Here is a 9230-nt window from a genome sequence, read left to right as displayed (position 1 = left end):
ACAAATATCATATGTTTGCACGTATAGGAGGATTAGGAGGAACTTAACGGAGGACCATGGAGGAGGAGAAGGGGAGAAATGGTGGGGGAAAGGGAGAGAGGCAAACCATGAGAGACTCTTGAATGCTGAGAACAAACTGAGGACTCATGGGTGTGGGGGGGAGAGGGGATGGGCATGGAGGAGGGCACTTGTGGGGATGAGCACCGGGTGTTATATGGAAACCAACTTGACAATAAACTATTATTAAATAAAATAAAATAAAAAAAGATTAAAAAAATAAAGTGTATGAAATAGAATTACACATCTATCACCACAATCAATTTTAGAACAAGCTTTAGTATGCCAAAAGCAACTCCTTAGGACCCCTTTGCAACTCCTTAGGACCCCATCTTCCCCCATGCATCCATCCGTAAGCAACCACAAATCTACTTTCTGTTTATATAAATTTCCCAATTCAGAACATTTCATATAAATAGAACCACATAATGCATAAATGGCTTATTTCACCTAGAATAAAGCTTTCAAGGTTCACCTATGTTACAAAATATATAAGCAATTCATTTATTTTATAATAATATTCCATTGTATGAACACACCATCCATTATATATCCTTTAAAATTTTTTTAATGTTAATTTATTTTTGAGAGAGAGGGAGCACATGAGCAGGGAAGGGGCAGAGAGAGAGGGAAACACAAAATCTGAAAGGGCAGAGAGACAGGGAAACACAAAATCTGAAACAGGCTGTAGGCTCTGACCTGTCAGCACAGAGTCCGATGTGGGGTTCAAACTCACAGCTAGATCATGACCTGAGCTGAAGTTGGATGCTTAACCGACTGAGCCACTCAGGAGATGGACTTTTGGGTTGGTTCCACTTTTTGTCTGTAATGAATAATTCTAGTATGGACATGTGCATACAAATATTTGTATAGACCTATATTTTCATTTCTCTTGGGCATTTACCTAGCAGGGGATATGGTCACTCTATGTTTAACTGTTTGAGGAACTGCCAGGCAATTTTCCTAAGTAGCTGCAACAGTTTGCATTCCCACCAGTATTGTAAAAGGTTTCCACTCACTACAAGATCTAGTCAATACTTGTTAATATCCTTGTTTTCGAATACAGCCATCCTAGCAGAAGTAATAATATCTCATTATGGTTTTGACTTATATTTCCCTGTTGGCTAATGATGTGCATTATTTAATAGGTTTATGAGCCATTTCTAGATCTTTGGAGAAAGGTACACTCAGATATTCTGCCCATTTTTAATTTGGGTTGTCTTTTATCAATGACTTGTTATGTAGTCTAAATACAAGTCCCCTATCAAATATATAACTTCAAAACTTTTTCTAATTTCACTTTCTTATCCAGCTTTATTTATATACAATTAACAACAGTACATAAGTTTACAGTATACAATGTGTTGATTCAATACTCTTATACATTGCAAAATGACTGCTACCAGTGTTAGCTAACACCTCCGTCATGTCACATAATTACCACTTTTTTTTTAATCTGTGTGTGGTGAGAACATCTGAGATCTAACTATAATCACCATGTCATAGACTGAATCCCAGATTTTTTCATTTTTTAACTAGAAGTTAGTATACTTTGACCAACACATCCCATTTTCCCCACGTCTCATCTCTCACGCCCACCCATCTATTTTTTCCTTTAAGTTAAAAAATCCAATTAGTGGGGCACCTGGGTGGCTTAGTCGGTTAAGCGTCCGACTTTCGCTTAGGTCATGATCTCGCGGTTCGTGGGTTCGAGCCCCGCGTCGGGCTCTGTGCTGACTGCCAGCTCAGAGCCTGGAGCCTGTTTCAGTCTGTGACTCCCTCTTTCTCTGACCCTCCCCTGCTCACGCTGTCTCTCCCTCTCTCTCTCCTAGAAATAAATAAAACATTAAAAAAAAAATTTAAAAAAATCCTAGTTAACATACAGTATAATATTAGTTTCATGTATACAGTGTACTGATTCCACACTTTCATACAACACCAGTTGCTCATCATAAGTGCACTCCTTAATCCCCTTCACCTATTTAACACATCCCCCTACCTACCTCCCCTCTGGTAACCATGTTTGTTCTCTACAGTTAAAAGTCTTTTTCTTGGTGCGCCTGGGTGGCTCAGTCGGTTAAGCATCCGACTTCAGCTCAGGTCATGATCTCACGATTCGTGGGTTCAAGCCCCACGTCCGGCTCTGTGCTGACAGCCAGCTCAGAGCCTGGAGCCTGTTTCAGATTCTGTGTCTCCCTCTCTCTCTGGCCCTCCCCTGTTCATGTGGTCTCTCTCCCTCTCTCTCTCTGCGGTCTCTCTCTCAGAAATAAATAAAACATTTAAAAAAGTCTTTGGTTTTCTTGGTTTGCTTCTCTCTTTTTTCCCCCCTTTGCTCATTTGTTTTGTTTTTTAAGTTCCACATATGAGTGAAAATCATACGGTATTTGACTTGTCTGACTTATTTTGTTTGACATAATGACCTTCTGCATCAACCACATTTTGCAAATGGCAAGATTTCATTCTTTTTATGGCTGAGTGGCATATACCCCATTGTGTACATATATACCACATCTTTATCCATTGATCAGTCAATAGACACATGGACTGTTTCCATAATTTGGCTATTATAGATAATCCTGTTATAAACATTGGGGGTGCATGCATTCCTCTGTATCCTTTGGGATATATATATATATATATATATATATATACACACACACACACACACACTTTGGGATACTATACCTAGTAGAGCAATTGCTGGATCATAGGGTAGTTCTATTCTCAACTTTCTGGGGAACCTCCATACTGTTTTCCAGAGTGGTTGCACCAGTTTGCATTCCCACCAATAGTGCACACCAATAGTGTCCCTTTTTCCCCACAACCTCTCCCATATAGGTTGTTTCCTGTGTTGCTGATTTTAGCCATTCTGACAGGTGTGAGGTCTCATTGTAGTTTTGATTTGTATTTCCCTGATGATGAATGATGTTGCGCATCTTTTTCTCTTGTCGGCTAGCCAGTTATATGTCTTCTTTAAAAAAATGTCTATTCATATCATCTGCCTATTTTTTAACTGGGTTATTTGTTTTTTGGGTGTTGAGTTTTATAAGTCACTTATATATTTTGGATTCTAACCCCTTATCAGATATATAATTTGTAGATATCTTCTTTCATCCCATAGGTTGCCTTTTAGTTTTATGGATTGTTTCCTTCGCTGTGCAGAAGCATTTTAGTTTAATGAAGTCCCAATAGTTTACTTTTACTTTTGTTTCCCTTGCCTCAGGAGACATATCTAGAAAGATATTGCTGCAGTTGATGGCAAACAGGTTACTGCCTGTGTTTTCTTCTAGTATTTTTATGGTTTCATGTCTCACATTTAGGTCTTTAGTCAAAATTCCATTCTGAATTTATTTTTGTGTATGGGATAAGAAAGTTGTTGAGTTTCATTCTTTTGCATCATGATGTCCAGCTTTCCCAACACTATTTCTTTAAGAGACTGTCTTTTTCCCACTGGATATTCTTTCCTGTTTTCTCAAAGATTTCCTGCTTTGTCAAAGACTGACAACAATTAGTTGACTAGTTGTGGATACATTTCTGAGTTTTCTATTCTCTTCTATTGATCTATGTGTCTGTTTTTGTGCAAGTAACATACTATTTTGATCACTACAGCTTTGTATTGTAATGTGAAGTCTGGAATTGTGATGTCTCCAGCTTTGCTTTTCTTTTTCAAGATTTCTATTCGGGGTCTCTTGTGGTTCCATGCAAATTTCAGGATTGTTTGTTCTAGATCTGTGAAAAATGCTGGTGGTATTTTGATGGAGATTGCACTGAATGTATAGATTGTTGGAGTAGTATAGACATTCTAATACTTTTCTTCTAGTGCATGAGCATGGAATGTTTTCCATTTCTTTGTGTCACCTTCAATTTCTTTCATCAATGTTTCATAGTTTTCAGAGAACAGGTCTTACACCTCTTTGGTCAGATCTATTCCTAGTTATCTTATGGTTTTTGGTACAATTATAAATGGGAATGATTCCTTAATTGTTTTTCTGCTGTTTCATTATAGTTGCATAGAAACACATGAGATTTCTGTATGTTGATTTTTTTTAATGTTTTTTATTTATTTCTAGGAGAGAGAGAGAGACAGCGTGAGCAGGGGAGGGTCAGAGAGAGAGGGAGTCACAGACTCTGAAACAGGCTCCAGGCTCTGAGCTGGCAGTCAGCACAGAGCCTGACGCGGGGCTCGAACCCACAAACCGCAAGATCATGACCCAAGCGAAAGTCGGACGCTTAACCGACTAAGCCACCCAGGTGTCCCTCTGTATGTTGATTTTTTATTCTGCAACTTTGCTGAATTTGTGTATTGGTTCTAGCAATTTTTTGGTGGCGTTTCAAGTTTTCTATATACAGTATCATGTCACCTTCAAATAGTCAAAAGAAAAGTTTGACTTCTTCCTTGCCAATTTGGATGCCTTTTATTTGTTTGTTGACTGATGGTTGTGGCTCAGACTTCCAGTATTATGTTAAATAACAGTGGTGAGAGTGGACATCTCTGTCTTGTTCCACACAATAAAGGAAAGCTCTCAGTTTTTCCCCATTGAAAATGCCATTAGCTGTCAGTTTTTCATAGATGGCCTTTATTATGTTGAGGTACGTTCCCTTGTACCTACTTTGATGTTTTTCTCATAAATGGATGCTGTACTTTGTCAAATGCTTTTTCTGCATCTATTGAGAGGATCATATATGGTTCTTACTCTTTTATTAATGTGGTGTATCACATTGATTCGCAGATATTGAACCAAACCTGCAGCCTAGGAATAAATCCCACTTAATTGTGTTCAGTGATTCTTTTAACATATGGTTGGATTTGGTTTGCTAGTATTTTAACCAGAAAATTTGAAAACGTGTTCATTAGAAATACTAGCCTATAGTCTTCTTTTTCAGTGGCATCTTTATCTGGTTTTGGTATCAGGGTAATGCTGGACTCATAGAATGAGTGTGGTGGTTTTCCTTCCATTTCTATGTTTTGAAATAGTTTGAGAAGAATAGGTATTAACTCTTTAAATGTTTGGTAGAATTCTCCTGTGAAGCCATCAGGCGCTGGACTTCTGTTTGTTGGGAGTTTTCTGATTACTGAACCAATTTCTTGGCTGGTTAGTAGTCTATTCAAGTTTTCTATTTCTTCCTGTTTCCGTTTTGGTAATTTATATACCAAATTTAGATATTTCCAGGAATTTAGCCATTTCTTTTAGTTTGTCAAATTTGTTGGCATATTAATTTTTTTGTGTTTAATTTTTATTTAAATTCTAATTAGTTAACATAGAGTGCGATATTGTTTTCAGAAGTAATACTGTGATTCATCACAACACCCAGCGCTCACCACAAGTGCCATTCTCAGTACCCATAATCTCCCATCTAGCCCATCTCCTACCCAAATCCCTACATAGCACTCAGTTTGTCTTCTATTTTTAAGAGCCTCTCATGGTTTGTTTTCCTCTCTAATTTTGTCCCTCCCATATGCTCATCTGTTGTATTTCTTCAATTACATATGAGTGAAATCATATATTTGTCTTTCTCTGGCTGTCTTATTTCCCATACATAATACACTCTAGCTCCATCCACATCATTGCATATGTAAAGATTTCCTTCTTTTTGATGGCTAATACTCCATTGTATATATCTGTGTCTGTATATATATATATATATATATACACACACATATACATGTATACAAACACATATGTATATATACATACCATTTCTTTATCCATTCATCCTTGGGAGATTTTTGATTAGTGTTTCAATTTCTTTGCTGGCAAGGGGTGTTCCAGTTTTCTATTTTTTCTTGTTTCAGTTTTGGGAGTTTGTATGTTTCTAGGAATTTATCCATTTCTTTCAATTGTCCAGGTTGTTGGCATATAATTTTTCATAATATTCTCTTATAATTGTTTGTATTTCTGAGATATTGGTTGTGATCTCTCCCTTTTTATTTGTGATTTTAATTTCTTGGGGTCCTTTCTCTTTTCTTTTTGATAAGTCTGGCTAGAGGTTTATCAATTTCATTAATTTATTTGAAGAATCAGCTCTTCGTTTCATTGATCTGTTCTACTGGTTTTATTTTTTGTTTCTACATCATTTATTTCTACTTTAGTCTTTATTATTACCCTTCTTCTGCTGACTTTAGCCTTTATTTTCTGTTCCTTTTTCAGTTCCTTTAAGTGTAGGGTGGAGTTGTGTATTTGAGACCTTTCTTTCTTCTTGAGGTAGGCCTGTACTGCAATATACTACCCTCTTAGGACCACCTTCGCTGCATCCCAAAGGTTTTTGACTGTCATGATTTCATTTGCTTCCATGTATTTTTTAATTGTCTTTTAAAAACATTTTATATTTACTATTTATTTTTGAGACAGAAAAAGACAGAGCATGAGAAGGGGGAGGGCAGAGAGAGAGGGAGACACATAATCTGAAGCAGGCTCCAGGCTCTCAGCTGTCGGCACGAGCCCCACATGGGGCTTGAACTCACAAACTGTGAGATCAGGGCCTGAAGTCAGATGCTTAACAGACTGAGCCACCCAGGTGCCCCTTATTAAGTCTTTAATTTCCTGGTTAACCCATTCATTTTTTAGTAGGATTTTCTTTAACCTCCATGTATTTGTGGTCTTTCCAAATTTTTTCTTGTGGTTGACTTTGAATTTCATAGCATTGTGGTCTGCAAATATGCATGGTATGATCTCAGTCCTTTTGTACTTGTGAGGGATTGATTTTATCTTTTTTTAAAAGTAGGCTTCATGTCCAATGCAGGGCTTGAACGCACACCACCAAGATCAAGACCTCAGGTGAGATCAAGAGTCAAATGTTTAACTGAATGAAATGCCTAGGTGCCCCAAGTGGAGGGTTGATTTATGACCAAGTATGTGATCTGTTCTGGAGATGGTTCCATATGTACTCAAAAAGAATGTATATTCTGCTGCTTAAGGATGTAATGTTCTGAACACATTTGTTGAGTCCATCTGGTCCAATGTGTCATTCAAAGCCATTGTTTCCTTGCTGATTTTCTGCTTAGATGATCTGTCCATTGCTGTCCCTTACTATTATTGTATCACCATTAATGAATTTCCTTATGTTTGTTATTGATTTATATATTTGGGTTTTCCAAGTTGGGGGCATAAATATTTACAATTGTTAGGTGTTCATGATGGACAGGCCCCACCCCCCTTAATTATGATACAATGTCCTTCCTCATCTCATGTTGAGTCTTTGGTTTAAAATCGGATATAAGTATGGCTACTCTGGCTTTCTTTTGCTATGCATAGCCATGATAGATCTCCATCCCCTCCCTTTCAATCTGCAGGTGTTTTTAGGTCTAAAATGAGTTTTCCAAAGGCATCATGTAGATGGGTCTTGTTTTGTTTTGTTTTTTCTTAAATCCATTCTGATACCCTATGTCTTTTGACTGGAGCTTTTATTCCATTTACATTCAGGATGATTACTGAAAGACAGAAGTTTTGCCATTGGGTAACCTGTAAATTTGGTGTTTCTAGTGATGTTCTCTGTTCTTTTTTAGTCTTTGTTGCTTTTGGTCTCCCCCCACCTCACTCAAAGAGTCCACCTTAAAATTTCTTGCCTGGCTGGTTTAGTGGTCACAAACTCCTTTAATTTTTGTTTGTCTGAGAAACTCTTTATCTCTCCTTCTATGCTGAATGACAGCCTTGCTGGATAAAGAATTCTTGACTGCATATTTTTCCTTTTCAGCATGTTGAATATATCCTGTCACTCCTTTCTGGCCAGCCAAGTTTCTGTGGACATATCTGCTGCAAACCTGATCTGTCTTCCCTTGTAGGTTAAGGATTTTATTTTCCCCCATTAGTGCTTTCAGGATTCTTTCCTTGTCTATGTATTTTGTGAATTTGTCCATGATATGCCATGATGGCCAGCTTTTGCTTAATTTAATGGGAGGTCTCTGTGCTTCTTAGATTTTGATGTTTGTGTTCTTCCCCAGATTATGGAAGTTTTCAGCTATAATTTGCTCACAAAAACCTTCTGCCCCTTCTTCTCTCTTCATCTTCTTAGACTCTTATGATACAAAAGTCACAAAGATCCATAAATCTGCCTTTGTTCGTTGATCCATTACGTTCATTTCTGTCTTCTTTTCAGAATCATTATTTTCCATAATTTTATCTTCTAATTTACTAATTCGTTTCTCTGCCTAATGCATCCTTGCTGTCATGCCATTCTTTTGGGTCTGCATCTCAGTTGTAGTGTTTTTATTTTTGGCCTAAATTTAATCTCTTTCATCTCTGCAGTAAGGGATTCTCTAGTCTTCTATGATTTTTAAAGTCCTACTTCAGATATCTGTATTGATTAAATCCCTGGCTGTAGTTTCTTCATGTTGTTTCTTCTGGGGCAAATTCCTCTGTCTTGTCATTTTGAAGGAAAAAAACATAATAATAAAATAAAAATTAAAAAATTAAAAAAATAATAAAGGAGGCAGGATCCTAGGTGTGTTTTGGTCTGCTTGTTAAGAGAAGCTAGAGAGATGGCACAAAAACAGACACATAGACCAATGGAATAGAATAGAGAACTCAGAATTGGACCCACAAACGTATGGCCAACTAATCTTTGACAAAGCAGGAAACAGTATCGAATGGAAAAAAACCAGCCTCTTTAACAGATGGTGCTGGAAGAACTGGACAGTAACATGCAGAAGAATGAAACTAGATCATTTTCTCACACCATACACAAAAATAAACTCAAAATGGATAAAGGACCTGAATGTGAGACAGGAAACCATCAAAACCTTAGAGGAGAAAGCAGGAAACAACCTCCTTGACCTCAACTGCAGCAATTTCTTACTTGACACATCCCCAAAGGCAAGGGAATCAAGAGCAAAAATGAACTATTGGGACCTCATCAAGATTACAAGCTTTTGCATGGCAAGGGAAACAATAAAACTAATAGGCAACTGATGGAATGGGAAAAGATAGTTGCAAATGACATATCAGATAAAGGGCTAGTATCCAAAATCTATAAGGAACTCACCAAACTCCACACCCGAAAAACAAACAACACAGTGAAGACATGGGCAGAAGAAATGAACAGGCACTTCTCCAAAGAAGACATCCAGATGGCCAACAGACACATGAAACAATGCTCAGCGTCCCTCCTCATCAGGGAAATACAAATCAAAACCACATTGAGATACCACCTCACGCCAGTCAGAGTGGCTAAAATGA

The 9230-nt window shown here is 37.5% G+C and overlaps 1 protein-coding gene across 1 annotated transcript in view; it reads right to left on the bottom strand.

Moving 5' to 3' along the window:
- Positions 1–9230, bottom strand: part of NIPA1 (NIPA magnesium transporter 1) — an 81808-nt gene that overhangs the window by 16875 nt on the left and 55703 nt on the right. The window lies entirely within an intron of this gene.

The sequence above is a fragment of the Crocuta crocuta genome, unplaced genomic scaffold, assembly GCF_008692635.1.
Source record: "Crocuta crocuta isolate KB4526 unplaced genomic scaffold, BGI_CrCroc_1.0 scaffold469, whole genome shotgun sequence".
In the NCBI taxonomy this organism is placed as follows: Eukaryota; Metazoa; Chordata; class Mammalia; order Carnivora; family Hyaenidae; genus Crocuta; species Crocuta crocuta.
The sequence above is the reverse complement of the archived record's forward strand: the minus strand, read 5'-3'. Positions and strand labels throughout refer to the sequence as shown.